This window comes from Arvicola amphibius, chromosome 10 (genome assembly GCF_903992535.2).
Source record: "Arvicola amphibius chromosome 10, mArvAmp1.2, whole genome shotgun sequence".
Classification (NCBI taxonomy): domain Eukaryota; kingdom Metazoa; phylum Chordata; class Mammalia; order Rodentia; family Cricetidae; genus Arvicola; species Arvicola amphibius.
In genome coordinates this window covers 122,263,019-122,284,316 of record NC_052056.1, presented here as the reverse complement: position 1 = coordinate 122,284,316, position 21,298 = coordinate 122,263,019, and positions in this window count along the sequence as shown.

Here is a 21,298-nt window from a genome sequence, read left to right as displayed (position 1 = left end):
AGGAGGCACCCTCAGACCTGCTCCGCTCTGCCTCCTAGAATGTCTCATTTCCTTCCACTCCCCCCACCCCAATATTTCTCTTGCACTCCCCAAAAGTTGTGTGACAGACCAGCCCCCCGACTGGCTTTTGCTGGGTTGTGTCTCCTTCTGTCCCCACCCACAGCCTATTTTTTGTTAGTTTGTTTGTTGTTTGTTTCCAGACAGGGTTTCTCTGTAGCTTTGGATCCTGGGACTCACTCTGTAATCAGGTTGGTCTTGAACTCAACAGAGATTAGCCTGCATCTACCCACTGAATGCTGGGATTAAAGGTGTGTGCCACCACCGCCCAGCCCCAACTGGCTATTTTAAAACACTTTCTCCTACTTAGTCCGTGTACAATCATATTTAAAAAGAAATCTTTAAAATTAGGTCATTGGTGTTGCCCCCAATCTAGTATGAGCAGTGTCCTCATATGAACAGGGACAGAGAGGGACACAGGAGGTCCAGAGGGAAGATGGCCCAGAGACAAGAGAGAAGATGGCATCTAGAGGCCAAGAGAGCACAACCCAGCACAAAGGTCGCTGTCCTTCCTTCGCAGCCTCCAGAACTTCAGGACAGCACATTCCTGCTCTGTGTAAATCAATCTGCCTGTGGTATTTTGTCACAGTAGCCCAAGCAAACGAAAGCAACACCCTCACAGCATCAGGACCCATGTCCTCATCTCTGTCTGATGATCAAGGTCATGACTCAGCACTTTGCTCATTCACCCCCCCACACCTCCCCAACACATACCAGAGACTGCAAGTGCAACCATTCTAGCAAGGTTCAGTTTCCTTTATGGGTGGGGAAACTGAGGCATGGATTTTTTTTTCCTTTTTCAGATAACTCACCCAAGATCCAAGAAGTCCAACCCAGGGTCCCTGTCTTACAACAGGCCACTGACCACATTTTGGTTTTAAGGAAGAGAGAGGTTTTACTGAACATGTACCACAGCCTTGCTGCCTGTGGACAAGGCCCTCCTCAATGCTCATGCGGACATCACTGGCTCTACTCTAAGTATGTAGAGAGTCAAGATGTGTGGCTCAGGCACAGATCATGTACCTAGCATGTTTGGGACTCCATCCCTAGCACTATGACAGGGCAAGACAGTGCAGAGGTTCCTCCATGTTGGAATCCTGCTGAGGTCATTTTAGGTTTAACTAGAATTTGGTCTTCTTGGTGGGAAGCCCCTGGAAAATGACCCAGCTCTGTCCCGGACCTGAGACCACGATGCCCCAGTTAGCTTATCTTAGCTTCTGTTAAACAACTTGTTTGTGCAAAACTCCCCTGCAGCTGAAGGGCAAGATACCAGGATGTGAGTTTTGCTTTAAAAACCCCTTACTCTAAACACTTGGCACTGCACTTGGGTCCCAAATACCTGAGTTGTCAGGAATACCCCAGTTGACAGGAATAAGACTCTCGGTTGGCTATAAACGGAGTGAGTGGTCATCTCTGGCAGGCTCCCCATAACAGCAGCATGTGAGCACTGTGTATGTGGGGTTCAGAGAGCTGAGGCGCCTTCCCAAGGGTCATACAGACTGGGAACAGCACGCCTGCCCCTCTGCTGAACACCTAAGGAGCTGGGAACTCGGTGAGAAGGGACTCTCACCTAGGTGTCTGTGGTAAGGAGAAGGGTGGAATCGGCTCTCAGGCCAAGGCTGGGAGTCTCTCCCGCAGAGAGACCAAAAGAGACACTGAGCTGGGGTCAGGAGGGAGAGGTACCCCAAGAAGACCCTGCCAGCAACACCCTGCAGGGACGCTTTGGGAGGCCTCAGGGGTCAACATGTGACCGATAGGGTGTCTGGAGTCTGGATGCAGTCCCCTACAGCAGAACTTGCTCCTTTCGAAACCTGCTTAACCTGCTAAGAATCAGTGTGCTTGTGTTGGGGCAGGGGTGTTAGAGATGGATGGCTCAATGGTTAAGACTATTGGCTTCTCTTCTAGAGGACCTGGGTTCAGTTCCAAGCACACAACAGTGGCTCACAATTGTCTGTAATTACAGTTCCAGAGGCTCTCCAGCCTCAGCGGGCACCAGGAATGTACATGTGCACAGATATAAATGCTGACAAAACATCCATATATACTCACTAAAGTTAATTAAAAAAAAAATAGACAGGCATGGTGGTGCACACCTTTAATCCAGTACTCAGGAGGCAGAAGCAGGCGGATCTCTGTGAATTCGAGGCCAGCCTGGTCTACAAAGTCAGTTCTAGGACAGCCAGGGCCATTTAGAGAGATCCCATCCCCCTAAAACAAACAAACAAACAAACAAATAACAACAAAACCCAAAGCGTCTAAAAGCCCTCCCTGAACTGGGCATGTTGACACAGTCCTGAAATTCAGGCGCCCAGGAGAAGGGGCAGGAAGAACAGGTGCTCTAGACAAGTCTGGGCTAAGGAGCAGAAACCCTGTCTCAAAACAGACAAGCTGGCCAGGAAGTAGAGCTGTCCAGCTGGGTCTCGCTTTCTGGGAAACAGATCTGAGGCCTCAAGCAAGCAGAAACCTACCAGGATTGTGAAAGTGCAAGGGCATGAGCTCTCCATAGGGGGCGCTCATGGGCCTTCCGTGGCGGCCAAGGAGTTTCCACTCAGGGCTGCCCAGGACACAGCTGGCTCTGGGGTGGTGGCGGCCCTGCCCCTCCACGTAGGCCTCTGCCACACCTGCCTCCATTCAGACAGCAGCCCTGCCTCCCTCCCTCCCTCCCTCCTTCCACCTGTAAATATTTAAACAGCATAGGAGAATGTATCTCCAGAGGAAGTCAGGGCAGGCTGGGAAACCAGGCAGGTCTTCCAGGCTGGAGGGATGTTCCTGGGTCTATGGTTGTCCTGTTTGCTGCCCACCACGTGTCCCCATCCTCCCACAGCACACCTGGAGTTCTGCCAGGTTCCCACTCAACTTCCACATTCCTGTCTCCTGCCCAGTGTTCCTGGTTACATTGAAGCCTTTGACTTGGCTGGGACTCACTGCCCCAGCCCATAGGACTAGGCTAAAAATTCCAGAATCTTCAAGCAAAATGCTTCCCCTACAACCCTGCACAGAGCTGCACCAAAACAGATGCCTTCTAAGGGACAGAGCTAGAGCACGAAGGAGTCCTTGGGAGCCACTAGGCCCAGGTCAAACCCTGTCATTCATAGAGTGATCTTCAGCCTGGGTTTCCCATGGTGAAGGTGGGGGCCCCATACAGCTCTACCCTGGTCCCCTCCATTCACATGGTTTCTTGGAAGGATCCGCCAACTCTCTTTCTAAAAACATCTAGAATGTTCTCCCGTCCCTCCCAGTATGCTGTGTTCCTAGTATACCCCACCATGCTTAGACTCTTACACACCAAGTTTGTTGAATGACCGTTGGAGACCCTGAGGCCCATGGGCACACAACAAGTGCTCGCTCCTACAAGATAGTGACCTCTCTGAGGCTGTTACCACCACTAATGCCAGTCATTGATGCTTCGGTAGCTCCCATTCCCAGAACTGTCCCCACCTCCTGTCCTTCCTGATGGGGCTTTGTATATCAAAGGCCAAGGTCAGCAAGGGTTTTTCCATAAAGAGCCAGAAAGAAAAAGAAAAAAACTTTCCGGCTTTTGGGAGAATGGCCCCATGCTCTCAGATCTCAGACGCAGGGAGGTGGTGTTAGTAAAAGCACATCTCAGATATCGTATGGATGGATCTGCAAGGATCTTTTCCTTCTGTTTCTCTGAAGTTCAGGTGCAACTGGGCACTCTGAATTTTTATTTGCTAAACCTGGGAGACCTAATTGCAGGCCACAGTCTAAGTCACTTGGTCTCTTTTGTTTTGTTTACAAATCTTTAAAATTGTTAAACAAACATCTTGCCTTAAGGGTGGGCACGGCATGCTGGACTTGGCCCACAGGGATCCCTGGCTGGAGGCACCCAGTACACAGGCTTGGCTTGAGCAGAAGTCCCAAGAGCCACCACTTGTCTGAGGTCTACAACCTCTCCTGGGCCCAGCTAAGCCCCCTTCCCCCCAGCCCCTGCTGACTCCTGCTGGTTGGTGAGTGAGGAAACACCGTGGGTGTCTCCACTCTTCCTGTGTTCCCAGAGAGACTAAGTCTGTGGCGCTCAGGGAGCTCCAGGCTGTCTCAGGTGGGGACCCCAGCAGCAGGGCAGCAAGCAGCGTTCACTTGACCCCCTGCAACTGAACATCAGGATCTGGTACATGGGCAATTCCTGGCTCCCCGGCCTTGATTCAGTTTCTGTGGGTCACCTCTCCCAGCCCACCTGGCACACACTGACTCCCTGGGAGAATCATGCTGCCAAAGGAACAAGCACCTTCATTCGCCAATTACCAGGCCGAAGAAGGCAGCACATAAAGGCTATGCCCTGTACAATGCCAATCATGCCATTCTGGAACAGGTGCACACACAGGGGAGGCGAAGAAATTGCAGGTTGCCAGGGCTAAAGGGGAGAGGAATAGGGGACTCAAAGGGTGTGCAGGGCAGTGATGGAATTCTGTTCATACACTTGTCCAAGTGACCTGTGCCAAGAGGACTCTCAGTGCAGCCACAGGCCTCCAAGGAGATCATGACGGGTCCTTGAGGATTCCTTAGAGCCAGTATGCAGCATCCCGTCGCGGGGAAGTGGGCTGCAGGGAAGGTCAGCATGTGGAGGAATGAGGGGATGGGGGATGGGACTCCAGGCCAGACCTGTAACCCTCTCCTCTAGTCTTTCCTGTTCCTCCCCACACGCAGATAAAGGCAGCCAGGCTGGGGAGGATGACCCACAACATGAAGGGGTACAAGTCAGAGGGCAGGCCAGGGAGGTGTGAAATTGGACAGCAGTGGACCCCAGAGACTGCAGAGTGTTGGGAAATCTTTCCCCTGCCCATTCCCAACCCACCCGCTCTAAATAGGTGTTTGGATTGTAGGATGGAGGTCTGTGGCTCAGTCGCCTGAGTTAATGGTTTATCTGCTTGCTATAAATAGGCACTGGGCATGGTTCCCTCACCGAGGGCTTGAAGACTGGCTAATCCCCCCACAACCACAGAGAAAGGTGTTCTAGGTGGGGGATGAGATTTCTACCAACCTGCACTGGTGCCCCAGGTCCCCTGGAACCAGCCCTTTTCATGGGATGAGGCAGTTGGAAGGAGGAACCCCAACCTCCCCTATGCCCAGAGAAATGAGCCAAGCTCGTGCCTCACATCCCGCCCACACCCAAGAGCCGCCTGCCTTCTCCCAGGTGTGCTGCCCACCTCATGTGACTGAGGTCTCTGGCAACACCCCAACTCCAGATGCAAAGCCCTGCAGATGAGAACACACACAGATTCTGAGCAAGACACACAGAGATTCTGAGCAAGGCCCCTCGCCCCAAAACGCCTAAACTTGGGAGGGTGTGAAAAGCAAGTTTCAAGGGCTTGCTTAAAACACCCATATAAAGCAGACACTGACTCCTGGGCCTTAAAAGGAAAAGCAGTTGGGATGTTGTCTTTAAGGGATGGTTTTAGATCCTATCACCTGCTGTATGCTCGTGGGCAAGTCACTTCATTTAAAGTGCCTCCTTTTAAACAGCTCTATAATGGGATGACACACAGGTCTGCCTCTCAGATGGCTGCAACATTTTTGCATTACACATGTGACTATATGCCAAGCACTTGATATAATAACCAGAATGTGATAGAAGTTTCTAGAAATACTCTGTATACCCGTTAGGTAGCACTAGGTACGTGGATCTGTTGAGAATTTGCAAAGAAGCAGGGATTGTTGAAGAATCGTGTCTTATTTTCATGTGTGTTTGTAATGTTTGCACAAACACAGGTGTGTGGAGGGTGGACCACTGTGCATGTGTGGAGGTCATAGGACAACCTCAGCTGCCAGCCCTCACCTTTCACCTTATTTGATGATGGAGGATTCCCATTGGCTAATAAAGAAACTGCCTGGCCCATTTGATTGGCCAACATTTAGGTGGGCGGAGTAGACAGAACAGGAAAAAGGAAGTGAGGTAGATGGCTCAGAAAATTGCCCAGCCTCTCCTCTCTGAGGCAGACCGCCATGCCTCTCCTCAGAGACACGATGAAGCTCCAGCCCAAGATGGACATACGCTAGAAACTTCCCGGTAAGGCACCACTTCGTGGTGCTACACAGATTATTAGATATGGGTTAATCAAGATGTGAGTAAGAGTCTGAAATAATGGGCCAGGCAGTCTTTATTTTTTTTTTTTTTTTTTTTTTTTTGGTTTTTCGAGACAGGGTTTCCCTGTAGTTTCTAGAGCCTGTCCTGGATCTAGCTCTTGTAGACCAGGCTGGCCTCGAACTCAGAGATCCGCCTGCCTCTGCCTCCCGAGTGCTGGGATTAAAGGCGTGCGCCACCACCGCCCGGCTCCAGGCAGTCTTTAAAAGAATACAGTTTCTATGTAATTATTTTGGGTAAAGCTAGCCAGTGGCCGAGAGCCGGGCAGGACGAAAAGCAGGCCTGCCCCCCACAGCTCCTCACTACAATTTGAGACAATCTCCTGATCGTTTTTCTGTTTCCTAGGCCAGGTCAGCTGTACTGCGAGTTTGGGGCCCTCCCTGTCCCCACCTCCCACCTCCCACCTCTTGCAGGTGTGCTGGGATTACAGCACCCTATGCATTAACACGGGTTCTGGGATTCAAACCCAGGCCCTCGGTGAGCCCTTTCCTCAGTCCAGGAGTTGCATTTCCAACTCAACAATGGACCAGTAAGAGGGGACCTTGTGCCCAACTGTGCACTGGCCAGGCAGGGCCTGGAGCACAGGGAAGAACTGGGACCATCAGGGTGTTCTGGGCTGTGTCTTCTGAAGGGGGAGTCGAGCCCTTTCCCTCCGGTTTCCTTTCGGTGAGCACAGTGATGGAAGTCAGTAGGGCCTCACTGGAGCTGGGCTTCCCTGACTCCCAGAGTCCTGCTGTCCAGATGTGGGCAGCTGTGGTCCCAGCCCTGTGTCTGGCTCTCGGCCTGCCATTTCCTACTCATGCTCCTGTGCTCGGCCCCTCCAGGCTTGACCGATCACAGCAACCTGCACTGCAAAGGGATCATGTGACCCAGGCTGGAGCAGACCCAAAGGCAAGGAAGCTCTCTTTTCTGCTGTGATGTCAAGGTCGTGGGCAGACTGTGCCCCTGGGGATGCTGGGTACATGCTGCCTCCTCACAGGGCCAACAAACACCTCGGACGGCAACACAGAGGCAAGAGGTTCTCATGATATTAACCCTGGAAACAGCTGTACCTGAACCTGCTCACCCCAAACTTCCTGAACACTTGAACCCAGACATCTGCTTCTGGCCCCTTCACTTTGTAGATTTAGTTTCCTACCTAGGTTTTTAGGGCTTATTGAAGCTGAAATGGACGGAAGATGGACCTTGCTCCTCTGCGCTTTGGCTGTGTGACCTTGTCTGTGTTTATTAACCTCTCTGGGCTTCAAGAGGACTGGTTTGTGATTAAGAAGAAGAGAGAAAGCACTTAGGATCCAAGTTCAGTAAATGGAAGCTACTAGAATCTTATTAATTATACATAAATTACTAAATAATAATCAGAAGGGAATATGCTCAATCCCTGAATATCACTGGGTCTCTAAACTACCAGGGTTCCAAGGATCTATTATTATTATTATTATTATTATTATTATTATTATTATTATTATTATTAACAAAACACGTAGTCCAGACCACTTCACATTCCCTGTGCTGCTGCAGATGACCTTGAACTTCTGATCCTCCTGCCTCTGCCTCCTGAGTGCTGGGATTAAAAGCAGGCACCACAATACCCAGTTCCATCTGTTTTTTTTTTTTTTTTACTGCGGTCTTTCTCTGGCCCTTTTATAAATACCCACAATCTGTCCCTGAGAAGGAGGAACCAGAATTTATTCTCCGAGATTCTCAACTATTGAAAGAAAGAGAAATACCACTGTCAGCATTCAGAACTCTCAGGGCCCTAGGGCGCAGGAACACATAACAGTAAGGGGGTGATGCTCAGGAAGTATGGCTTCCTTAGGCTGAACACTGTCTCCTGTGGGCTGATGAGAAAACAGTGGAGGGGGGACCCCCGCACTGTTCACCCCAGGACAGGGGCACAGCCAGCCACAGACTCAGCTATTCCAACTCAACTCCTAAGAGAGGGCAGTGGCTTAAGGACAGACACATCACTACGTGGGAACAAGGCTGTTGGGGGGGCATCATCAGAGAGGGTCACACACAGCCAGAGGGCAGAGCACACTTCATGAGGACTCCTGAATTACTGGTTTTGGCTCTAGTTGATTTTGAAGCCAAGCCCTAGGCTGCAGCATGGATATTTCTATGACAGAAGGTGAGTGACCTGCCATCCCTGTGTCTCCTTAATGATTGCCATGACACGGTGCTCCATCAACCTCGGGGGACCTGGGGATGGCCTCAGCTAAGTGGCTTGTTCCCACAGTCTAACCAGATATCTCTTATTACATCTTACACACAGACTTGGCACATTCAGAGCAGCATAAACAGGGACGAGTGGGCTGAAGGATGGAGCCAAATAGATGCTCTGAGGTCTCAGGCTGGCCAACCTCACTCGCCTGGAAGCTGGAAGAGACGACGGGAGTGGACAAACCTTCTCTTCATGGAACGCCAGCTGCAGAGGCAGGACAAGGGGCTCTGGCTTCCTCAGATCTCACCAGGAAGATACAGGATACGGATGACATTATTGACCCCTAAGTATAACTACACCTGAACCTGATCACCCCAAACTTCTCAAACACTTCAAGAAATTCATTTTTAGCCTCCCCCTGCCCCCGCCCTTTTACAGGGTAGCCAGAAAGTGCTGGCACGAGTGACAGAATGACCCTGCCCTATCTGCTGGTCTGCATCAAAACGTTCTTTGAAGCTCCTGGAGCCCCTTCTGAGTGGCTTCAGGGGGAGCCCTGGGAGGGGACAGCACAGGAGGTGCAGAAGTCATCCCTCCTGCCACTTCGCTGAAGGGAGCACAGGCGCCAGGGCCTCCCACATGTGTCCAGTGCCATTCACAGCTCCCAGAAGCCACCTTCTCAGAACTCTGAAAATACATCAGACACGGCAGGTGGGCTGAAAAGGACTGCTCTGTCCAAGAGTTCCACCCTTTGAAGCACGCACATGCATGTGTGCACACGCACTCTCTCTCTCTTGCTCACTCAAAGCAAACAGTTTTGCCACCTGTAATTCATAGAGCAGGAGCACGCAGGAAGAGTGGCAGTGACTTCTCACGAACACACTCACAAAGAACAAGTCAGAAAGCGGGATATAGAGGTGCACACCTTTAATCCCAGCACTCGGGAGGCAGAGGCAGGAGGATCTCTGTGAGTTCGAGGCCAGGCTGGTCTACAGAATGAGTGCTAGGACAGCCAGGGCTACATAGCGAGACTCTGTTGAAAGAAAAGAACAAGCCAGAGGTTCCTCTTGGCTATGGTGTCCTTGTTCCCAGTCCCACACGCCTGCAGTACTTTCATGTTCCTCTCTGGCCCAAAACTCCACCATGGCTCTCATGTAGCTCAGACTAAATACCAAGTCTCACGTGTCCACAGGCACGACAACCCCCAGCCTTTCTCTGACCTCGCTTTCACCCTTGTTCACTGTTTCAGCCCCATTGACCTCTTCGCTATCCTTTGCTTCCAACTCAGACTCTGAACATGCTTGTGCTTGACCTGCAGACAGCAACATCCATCCCTCCATCCCTCCTTCCCTCTCTCCATCCCTCCCTGCCTAAAAATCATCCCATTACAGAGGCCATCCTGACCACTCTGGGCAGCCCTTCCTTCCACCTCTCCCCGTCTTGTTTTCTCCATAGCACTCGGCAGTATCCATACTGTGTGTGTGTGTGCGCGCGCGCGTGTGTGTGTACCATGTGTGTGTGTGCATGTGTGTGCACATGTGTGCGTGCTCATGTTCACATGTACATGTGGAAGCCAGAAGTTGATATCTGGAGTGGTCCTCAGTCATTTCCCACCTATTCTTTGAAATAGGATCTTTCACCGGGGATCGGCTCACCGACCGACCGGCCATTGAGTTCTGGGGATCAGCTCGTCTCTGCCTTCCCAGTGTTGAGGTCACACACTCATTCTGCTGCGCCCAGCTTTTACATGGGTGCTGAGGATTTGAACCCAGACCCCCATGCTTGCATAGCAAGCAGTTTACCACGAAGTCACCTCCCCGGGCCCCACCATCTAGTCTCATCTGCGTCTTGGCTAAACTGTGCAGTAACAGCCGGTGACGGCTCCTTTTTCTCATTTTCCAAGCTGCAGCTTTCTGAACAGGTTTACGGTGCAGGGATGTTCAATAAACATTTGTGGATTGTGGAAGGGAATGAGGGAGGGAGAAAGGAGAAGCCATCCTTTCGAGGAGCTGGGAAGCGTCCATCTTGATTGCTATTAGATGCAGCTTTCTCAGAACCAGCCCTCCCCAACTCTCATTCTCTGTAGCTCTGTCACCCGTCTGAGGTAGGCAGGTCGTCTTCACAGTGATGACTCCAGCCTGGTACAAGTCTAGACGAAGGCACTTCCTCCTCATCTCTTTCCTTCACACCCATCTGCCCCAGTTGTTCTTCCAGAGACTGTCCGAAGCTCACAGCTCCAGCCGCTGCCGCCTGTTCTGAGCAGGAGTCTTCCAGGCGCTGACGGTGGTGGTACTGGGTGGGCATGGAGGGGCTGGGGTGGACGGGGTAGTGGTGGTGAAGACGGTCATGCTGTGGAGCGGCCGTGAGAGGTGATGGCGTTAGAAGTGGTGAAGTGGGGTGCGGGTGGACATACGATGGCCACGGTAACAGTCTGATGGAGGTGACGGTGGTGGGGGTGGTGGAGACGGTAGAGGGTCATGGTGATAACGCTAATGTCAGTGATGGGTGGTGGTTTTATTATGGTGGTGAGATGGGGTGGGGTGATGGTGGGATGGTGATGGGGGTAGAGAGATGGTGGTAGGGGGAGTAGATTGTGGGGGTGGTGGTGATGACGGTGTGAAAGGCGGTGTAGATGGTGGGGATGGTGACAATGCTGGCATATGGCGGTGTCACGTGTACCTCAGGATGTTAAGCAGCACCTGGTGGCCTCTTCCTGCAGATGCTGGGAGCTCCCACAGTTGTTACAAGCAGAACATTTCCAAACACTGACAAATGTCCCCTGGGCAGAGCTGCACGCTTACACTAAATACATATGAATTCTTGTGCTTGATTCAAGGCTTGCATGGTGACCCTGCATGTTATCTGGAGATTGTTTTGAGGTGGTCAAGTTGTCCTCTGTCCTTCAGCAAGACTGCTGGGTTAGAATGAAGCCCAAGCGTCTCCATGGCAACATCACTGGGTTCCCTCATCTTCCTTCAGCCTTCTTAGCACATCCCCCTTTTCTTTCATCATCCCATCTCCCACTTCAGGGCTGGGGGTGGGGTGTGCTCCCCCTACCTAGACACAGCTCAGCAGCTGCGAGGCTGGCTCTGCAGTACAGCCAGCTACCCACGCCCTGCCGCAGCTAGCTGCAGGTTCCCCCGAAGGACCCGTCTCCTTCCAGGGGTCTCATCTGCCGCCCACAAGCCCCTGCTTTCTTCTCTCCAATTAAGAGGCCTCCTGGCAGCAGCCAGAGGCAGGAAAACAAGGCAGTTAGTCACTTAGCTTCCGTTATCAACCTGGATCATGTGGCTGGCTCTTTTAATGGCTGTTGTCATGACAACGGGAAGCCAGTCCCTGCTTGCTCTGGGAACCAAAACAAAATTAAGGGGTGGTGGCAGGGAGGGGAAGGTGAGCCAGGAAGGAGTCAGCTCAGAGTTGGTAGGCTTCAGCTGGAGAAGAAAGCATCCCTCTGACATCGATCCAACCCCTGAGAAGCGCAGGTAAACATGGAGGATGCTTACACATAGTTTTTTTTTTCTGCCCACTGAATCATTTTCATCCCTATTATGACAAAATGGTCACCCAGATACCCGCAAAGATAAAGAGAGATGCTTCTGGGAGACTGCGGTTGATTGACAAGCCACTGCAATGCCCCATCCTGCAAGCTCGCAGATGTTTCTGCTCAGGGCTGGTGCCTGTGCTTTGGTCTGGCTATGTCAAGACCTCACACACCTTCTGCAATCCTATTTCACTGCTGGGCCTTCCAGGGTCTGTCTCCTCCGGAAGAATGTTTCCCCAGGAGGCAAGGGAACCCTTGTCCTGGTCACTTCAGTGCCTATAGACCTTCTGTAGTGGATGAATCCGGGACTCGACTCCAGCTCTGGTTGAACTCTGGGCTCCTTCCTGACCCACACGATGAGTATTGGGTCCTGACAGCTCCCCAGGCTGGTTCTGGACAGAAGTCCTAACCCCACAGGTTCTGTGGGTGGTTGGAAGATGGCACAGCTCAGAGCACGTTATACAGCTGTATGGCTATCTAGGAAAGTCCTCTGTCACCTCTTCCGTGAGGAAGAGGGAGGTTGTGGCACATAGGGGTGTGGCTCGTGTGAACCCAGAAGCGTACAGCAGAGAAGTCCTGCTGATCAGAGTTGTGGCAAATTTCTTCCTATCCCTCTAAAGCTGGGAGGTGGGCAAAAGCAGCTGTAGACGGAGGGGTAAGATTAGGGGGCCAACTTGAGAGCTCAAAGATGGCAGCCTTCCTCCTGCTACCCTGCACTGAGTGTGTCCCCTTCAAACGGCCAGCCGTGTCCAGTAGCATAATGAGAATTGTGTCACCCCCATCATCACCGCAAGGCTCAGAATTTACCCAGACTTGATGGAGAGCATACTCCTTGGCTGTTAGTCTGGGTAAACTGGTCCCTGTCGGCTGGGTGTTGTTAGAAGCCACTTCCCTACCGTGAGCCCCAGTTCAGTCACTGCCATTTTCATAAGGTCGCTATGTCTTGTGGGCACAGCACGGGAAAAGCCCCCAACAGAAGCTCAGATCCCCACGTGGCAGTCCCTGGAGTGACTGATTTAGAAACTGGGAAGTTTACGAGTGAATCCTGTTCAATAATCTGCTGATTCCAGCGACTGTCCTTGCCTATCTCAGGACTCGAGAGCTTACTCCACTCAGGCCCAAGTCAAGAAGGCAGCTCCCTCCAAACCTAGTGGTCTCCAGGATTGAGGAATCAAACAGATGTGTGCCACAGGACGGGGGGGCAGCACCCCTACAGCCTTTCCAGGAGCACAGCTAGATTGATAAGGACCAGACTTGGGGCATGGGGCCCCATGTGTTCCTCAGCAGAGGGGAAATAAATGCAATTCTAGTGAGGGGAGGTGTGACTCATGGATGACTTTGAGGGAGCTGGTGGCACAGGCTGGACTAGGATGTCTCCTAATTTCCCAGAGGCCTTGCTCACCCTCTCTTCTACAGTCACACCCTCTTTTGTCAACCATTTTGTTAACAATGGTGGGGGGTTTGTGCCAGACTAACAACCAAGGAGTATGCACTCCATCCAGGTCTGGGTAAAATCTGAGCTACAATCTTTCCACTTTTAACGTAAAGACCTTTCCTCCAAAGGGCAGGGGTATGAGTTTGTGGGGCTGGAGTCTGGACTGTATGCGTCTCATGTCTTCAAACAGAGCTTTACAAAGACTGAGCTAAAAGCTTCTAGGCCTTTCTGAGGGACACCCCCCCCCCAATCTATCTATCTTACACATCACCTCATCTGAAAATTCTAGAATCTGCAGCCAGTCCTGTAGCTGGTTCTTTTAGACAAAAAGGAATAAGCTACACACAGAAGACACACCCACGAGTCCCAAGAGGAAGAAGGTGCCAGCAACAAGTCCCAGCCCCCAGCTGCCCAGGTGGCTGCCACCAGGAAGGGAGGGCCTCCCGGGTGGCACCCGTACGTACACACATGCCTGCATCACACAGGTGTACACACAGACACAGACACACACCCATGCTCAGGAAGCAAGGGACAGACTCCAGCCTGGCTCATGGATTCACAGCCCAGCAATCTCTTGGGATAAGAACCCCAAGATGAAGAAGAGGCAGTGGGGGGGGGTGGGCTGAAGGAGAGGGTGGAGACAAAACAGGGAGGGCAACACCACACTACACACATACACTCAATCTTACTCATTCACACAAATACACATATGTAAACTCACACAAACTTGGTATCTCCAGGTAAGTGCACATGTGTTTCCCATACACACATGCACAGCCACATGTCTTCGGCCAAGCTCATCTATACCTACAGACATCTAGGCCCACAGACATCTAAATGCCACCTCAGCCTTCTAAACCGTCTCTACTCCCAGGGCCCTGGGAGGTCATGCCTGGGCTCACAGCTGTCGCTTTCCTCCCTGGAGGCAGGCAGCCACTCCTGTTTGATCCTGTGTGCATGGTAGGCACGCAAGAGGGGGACAGCTGCCCTGTGACCCTTAAGAGCTCTTCCAGACAGACTCCGTGGCACCTAGAGGTGGCTCTAAGGACTGAGCATCTGGGGTGGAGTAGGGGGTTAGCTTTATGATTCATGATTGAACCTCTCCCCTGCCCCAAACCTGGGGACATTCTGCATCACTATGGAGGAGGAGCCCCCTATCACCTTACCCCACCCCAGGAGTGAGAACCACCCATCTGCTCCTCCATAAGGAACTCCACCTAGACTCCTACCATTCCCACACCTGGAGAGTCTTACACCCCTAAACACCCAGGACCCCCCACCCCTGAAGCCCTCCCCGGCCCCTGCCCGGGTCAGCCATGCACAGTCACTGCCAGCCGAGTGACCACGGTGACCCTGTCGCCCTGGGGTGGCTGCCCCTACCTCCTTCTTCACGGTGCGCAGCAGCCTCTGGCGGGTCTCGGCCTCTGCGGGACAAGCAGGGAAGGGTGGTGAGCTGAGCGGGGGCTGAGGGGCCTGGCCGCCCTCCCGCCGCCTGCCCATGCTTACCCGCAGGTACTGAAGCCATGGTTCGTGCTGGTCGGTGCGGGGTGCGAAGGGTCCCCTCTCTGCGTCCTGCTGCAACCGCGAGGGGCGGGGCCGGCGGGAGATGAATGACAGCCCAGGACGTGGACGTCAGAACCCTCCCACTCGCCCCGCCCGCGAGACTTCAGCGCCGCCTCCTGGACAGTATAAAGCAGAGAGCATCCTGGCAGTCCTCCAAGGCACATCCTCCAGGGCATCAGTATCATCCGGTGCCAAGTTGCCAAGAGTAACATAAGATATGACACTGTGGTCCATACCGTGTCTCCATCCATGCATATTTAAAATGGGGCAAAGCCAACATGGAGACACATACCTCGTCAGTGGGGAGACTGAGGCAGGGGGCTCAGCCTGGGCTACAAAGTCAGGTCTTGCCTTCATAAAACTTGATTCAACCTGAATAAAGTGGATATAAGTTCTAGAATGATCTGATAATCAATCGAGATGTTTGATCTGTAATTCTCAACACAGAACAGATAAAAGCCTGGTGGCTATAAAGAGTAACTGCTGCCTGCTTCATAACCTCCTCCTCTCCGTTTCTTTTATAGCCTCTGCTGAGATACACTTTTCTCCCCTGGAGAGGCGAGCCTCCTCTGTGGCTCCCTCCTCTATACTGGGAATTAGGTTTCGGTCCTTTATGCGTCTACTCCCACACAGAGCTCCCTCCCGTAAGCCAGAATCTCCAGTCCTGGGTAGGACAAGGGCGTGTTCCACCCAGAGCCCTCATCAGTTACATCCTAAACCCCTGACTGTGGCCTCCAGAGAGAAATCAGGTCAACAAGTATTCTCTGAGCACCTCCAACGTGCCAGGTCACAGCGCTGGAGAGTCTGAAGCATGGGCACGCTGCTGTGGCACTTGGACGGTAGACCGTAAAACATCTGAGTGAGTGATGGTGAGGTGGAAGGTTCTGGAGAGAAGTGGAGTAGACACAGGAGAGGTACCAGTGAGTGGGACTGACACCTGAAACAGGGAAGCCGTGTTTTCTCACGGAACAGAGAGAAAGGAGGAGGCTGGGGATGCCGGGGGAGTAAGAGCCCGGGAGGTAAAGAAACATGAAGATTAAAGGCCCCCAAAGTTGGGGTGTGTCTGCCTGAATGACAGCACGAAAGGGGGACAGAGGCACTGAGTGGCAAAGCAAGACAGACTGTGGTACAGCCTGGGCCAAGACCCTGTAGGCTCCTGGAGACCATGCACTGAATCAGCAATATCTCCACCCTCTTCCTCCCATACGCAGCCCCTCCATTCAGAAGAGCTAGGGCTTGCAGCCATGGTCCCAGAGCCCCTCTTATGTGGGCTGGTAGGCTTTCAGTCACAATACTCCCTCACCCTCTCCAGTGAGGTGTGCCTGGTGCCTCCAGGATGCCAGAGAATGGGAAATAAAAACTTGACAAAAAAGATAAGAATAAATTGCGGATCTCTGAGTTCGAGGCCAGCCTGGTCTGCAAGAGCTAGTTCCAGGACAGGCTCTAGAAACTACAGGGAAACCCTGTCTCGAAAAACCAAAAAAAAAAAAAAAAAAAAAAAGATAAGAATAAATTAAGGCCTTACTATGTGCTGAGCTCTGGACTTACTATGTGCTGGCTCCACATACCTCCACCCTCCATGATCCTTACCCACAAAGAAAACCAAGCCCAAACCTTGGGAGAGTTTTCTTCAGGTCCACGGAGCAAGCAAGCAGCAGTGTAAGTCATGGACCACGTGGCTGTCCTCACTAGGGCACGCTAAGTAGATCTGGGTGAGTTGGAGTCGGGAGCCTAAGCCTCAATCTAGAAACATTAAATCGGATGTGTCTCCTTCCCACACCAGGCCCCGCAAAGCTTCTTGGGATAACCTTTGAGAATGCAGGATTTTCCCCTAATATAAATGGCTATCTAGACCCACAGCCGTGGCCATGGAGGGGACTGGACATTGCCTTAGGTCTGAATCCCAAGCCTTGAACTCTGTCTGACTTAACTATTGCTGGGATGAAGCACCATGACCAAGAGCCAAGTTGGGGAGGAGAGGGTTAATCCAGCTCACACTTCCACATCATTGTTCATCCCTGAGGGAAGTCAGGACAGGAACTCAAACAGGGCAGGAACCTGGAGGCAGGAGCTGATGCAGAGGCCACGGAAGGGGTGCTGCTTACTGGCTTGTTCCTCATGGCTTGCTCAGCCTGCTTTCTTATAGAACCCAGGACCACCAGCCTAGAGGTGGCGCGGCACTCACTACCTGCACTGAGTTGGGTCCTCACCCACCAATCACTAATTAATAAAATGCACGACAGGTCTGTGTACAGCCCAAACTTATGGAGATATTTTCTCAGTTGAGGTTCCCTCCTCTCTGGTGTTTGAACCTTGTGTCAAGTTTACGTAAAATTAGCCAGCACAACTTTCTTCTTGTCAATTTGACACACAAACACATCACTGTTAAACACATCCCTTTTCCATTCTTGGTCATCCCCCAAGCGCACACATTAATATGAGCATCACAACGTTAAATATTACAAGTCTTACAAGTTCCACGGTCTTTACAAATGCAAGCATTCAAAATTCAGTCGATTTAAGAACCCAAAGCCTCTTTTAGAACCTAAAAATCTTTTTAAAAATTCAGGCTTTCAACTGTGAGCTCATATAAAATAAAAAATAAATGAAATTTCTCACTTCAAGAGAGGAGAACCAGGGCATAGTCACAATCTGAAAAAAGCAAAACCAAACTCTAACTGTGAAAATAACCCAATGCCCAATGTCTGGGATTAACTCACCATTTTCGGGGCTCCTCCAAAGGACTTGGACACTTCTCCAGCTCTGCCCTCTGCAGCACACAGCTTGTCTTTCAGGCTCAGGCTGGCCCCATTCCTCCACTGCTGCTGTTCTTGGTGGCCATCCCAAAACACTGGGTCTCTGCTGCAACTGGACTGCACTTTTACCACTGGCCTCTCCTGGGCTCTCTTCAGGGACTCCAGCCCTCCCACACAGTGCCAAGCCTCAGCTGCTCTCCATTACCCCTTCAGGTCTTCAAAGCCAGCACCACCAGGTGACTCTTGCACTATCGAGTTCAGCTGCCAGCATGAGGCACAACCTCGGCTGCCTCTGGACCCCAGCTTTTGCATGCTGGCCCTGAGGACGCACTTCCCAGGAGACTTCACCTCAGTGATGCTGGCCTCTTCTTGATCACAGCTGACTCTTCAGACCCAGCTGACCAGAACCACAGAATCTCAGTTCAAAACAACTGCCCTGGTAGTCTTGGCTTCCCTCTGACACTTCACAAGACGGACCGCCATCCTGGTTTCCCTCTGACACTTCACAAGATGGACCGCCATCCTGGTTTCCCTCTGACACTTCACAAGACGGGCTGCCGTCATCTTCACTATCCTCAACATTCTTCTCTCCCAGGCTCCTCCAGAGCAGCCCACTGAGCCCTCAACACTGAACGTCCAGTGTTCCAAACAGTCCTCCCGTCTGTCACAGCAACACCCACTGTGCTGGCACCAACTGTCCTAGCCAGGGTTACTAACTTGGTAAGAAAAAGGTTATGTCTTACACTTCCACATCCCTGTTCATCACTGAAGGAAGTCAGGGCAGGAGCTCACACAGGGCAGGGACCTGGAGGCAGGAGCTGAAGCAGAGGCCATGGAGGGGTTCTGCTTACTGGCTTGTTCCCTGTGGCTTGCTCAGACTGCTTTGTTGTGGAAACCTGGACCAGCAGCCCCGGGGTGGCTCCACCCACAATGGGCTGGGCCCTCAAATCCTCAATCAGCAATTAAGAAAATGTCCTACAGGCTTGCCTACGGCGCAATGTTATAGAAGAAATTTCTCAGTTGAGACTCCCTGCTCTCTAAGGACTGAGGCTTGTGTCGTTGGCGTAACAGTAGCCAGCTCACACTCTCTGTGAAGCTTGAGATCCTTTAGGAAAGCCTCCTCCTAGCCCAGAAACTTCTTCCGGGCCCCACAACGCCATTGGCGACAGACGCCTGTGCCTGCAGCACCCTCTAGAGACGAACATGAACATTGCGTGCAACACTAACAAGAGGCACTTAAACCAAATACCTAAGAATTAGCTCCTGGTTGTCGCTGTCCCTCACAAGGCATGTTCTCACAATTCACAATGCAGTAAGAATGGCAACAGCTGCAATTTGCTGATGAGGCCAGTGCTGTGCCGTGAACGTCACGCATGCTGTCTCACTTAAGCTGCCAATCAACTCCATGAAGGATCCTCCAGAGAAAGCCTTTAAGACACAAGACAGAGAGTAAGGGAGGCATTCTCAGTGCAGATGAACCCCGGTTAGCTTGCCTGGCTCCTGGGGTGGGGAATCTAAGGTACACCCAGACAGGAGTATGTCAGGCATTCCTTGGAGCATGCTGCGTAAGAGGGACAATTAGAGTCCACAAGGAAGGACAGGTGACTGCTGTCCATAGTGTGGGTGAGCCTTGTGCAGGCAGCTGCAGACCCAAAGAGGAGAAAATGGCAGAGGAAGAGGACCTCCTCTCTGCAATCACTTAGTCAGGGACATTTGAACTTTTTTGGAGTTGGATTTAAATCAGAATTTTGGCTCTTCATGGATGCCAGCTTGTCAGACAGAGTTGAGCTGAGCCACCAGCCTTCCTGAATCTCCAGGTCTTGGGGATCTGAAGAGCTTGGACATCTCAGCTTCCTCACTGTGTGAGCTGATGTTTACGGCAATCTCTCTTCGTGTACATGTATGTGCACACACACAGTCTGCCTCTGCAGGGGCAGGTCGCCCGCCTGTGAATTTAACCAACGGTGGGTAGGAAAGAACTGGCCACAGCAGCCTCTGCGCTGAACATGTGCGAGCTGTTTTCACGCCATTATTTCTTACTCAGTACTGCCCAGCGTCTATCACATGCCATTTGCACTGCTTTAAGTATTAGAGATCATGTAGAGAGGTATATAGGAGGATGTGTGCACAGACACCAGCCATACGAGGGGCAGGAGCACCTGATGATTTGGTATTTGTAAACACACCTGGAGCCCATTCTCTAGGGATCCCAAAGGATGGCTGCATATTTTAGAGTATATATTATATGTGTAGAGTGTGTATACATACATGTACATGTGTGCACCTTTATATGCACGCACACGTGTGCACCTCTTCTGCTCTGTTTCTCTGGAGAAGACAGATTAATACCAGTTGCCACTCAATATTAATCTCCTTCTCCCTCTTTCTAAAAAAAGTCGAGTTTGTCCTGGTGCTGCCTTTTGTCTTGGACACCTGCTTCAAAGGAGGTGAACCACTCCCCGCCTTACGTAGGTCCTGATGGGCTTAAGTCAACCACCAGGTCCTGTTTCCTCTGCCAGTAATTAGCCTATTAATTAATTAATTAATTTACTCTTCTATTCATTTATTGCTTATTTGTATGTGTTTTTGTGTGTATGACTGCCTGAGGAAGCCAGAGATTGATGTTAGATGTTCTCAACCTTAAAAAACCTTTTATCTATCTTATTTTTAATTAAAAAGATATATTTATTTTTATTTTATGTATATGGGTGCTTTGCCTCTATGTGTGTCTATATGAAGTGACCCCAGAGGCGGGGGGAGGGTGTCAAGTCCCTAGGAGTTGGAGTTACACACAGGTGTGAGCTGCCATGTGTACTGGGAATCAAACCTATGTCCTGTGGAAAAGCAGCCGGTACTATTAACCACTGAGCCATCTCTCCAAGGCCCTTCCTTTATTTTTGAGACAGGCTCTATCATGGAACCTGGAGCTCGCTGGCTGGCCAGCAAGCCCCAGGGATTCTCCTATCTCTTCCTGGCCAGCACAGAAATCAAAGGCTTATGGGGCCTCACCTGACTTCTTTATGTGGGGGCTGAGGTCCGTATCTTGAGCAGCCACTGATTGGTTTGAACAAGAGCATGTGACACAGTTCTGGCCAATAAGATGCAGGGAAAGTCCCCCCTGTGCCCTCTGGGGGTGCCTCCTTGTTCAGGCAGAGGCCTGCAAGATCACACAGCCCTGCTTTGGGGTGCTGGTCCTTTCTGTCCATTGTTCCCTGGCAGTCAGAAGACACAAGTGGCACCGGGGTCTGACGAATTCAAGCAGAATCAAAGACGCTGCAGCATCCACCTCTGGATGAAGTCTCAGAGGCAGGGCTTCCTCTTGCTGGCAGTTAAAATAATCCCGCTGATGCAAATGAGCAACACGGGGTACCCTTCTGTTTTCACACACGTGAACTGGACAGTCTGGCTTACTTTTCCCTGCCGAAGTTCAAAATCTAGGACAACAAACGCAGATCACTGTAGAGCATATATGCCCATCCCAAGAAAACAATGTTGGTTTGTGCACTACGTTCTGGATGCTTCCTGACATCTATACCATGTTCTAGAATGAAATACTTAATCCTGAAATGACATCCTAGATCGAAATACTCTGCATCCTGAAAAAGTTTAGGACGACTACAGAATTGTTAGTATGATTACTAATTATGTACCAATTCCACAGTCCATCCCACAGCAGACTCAAAAAGGT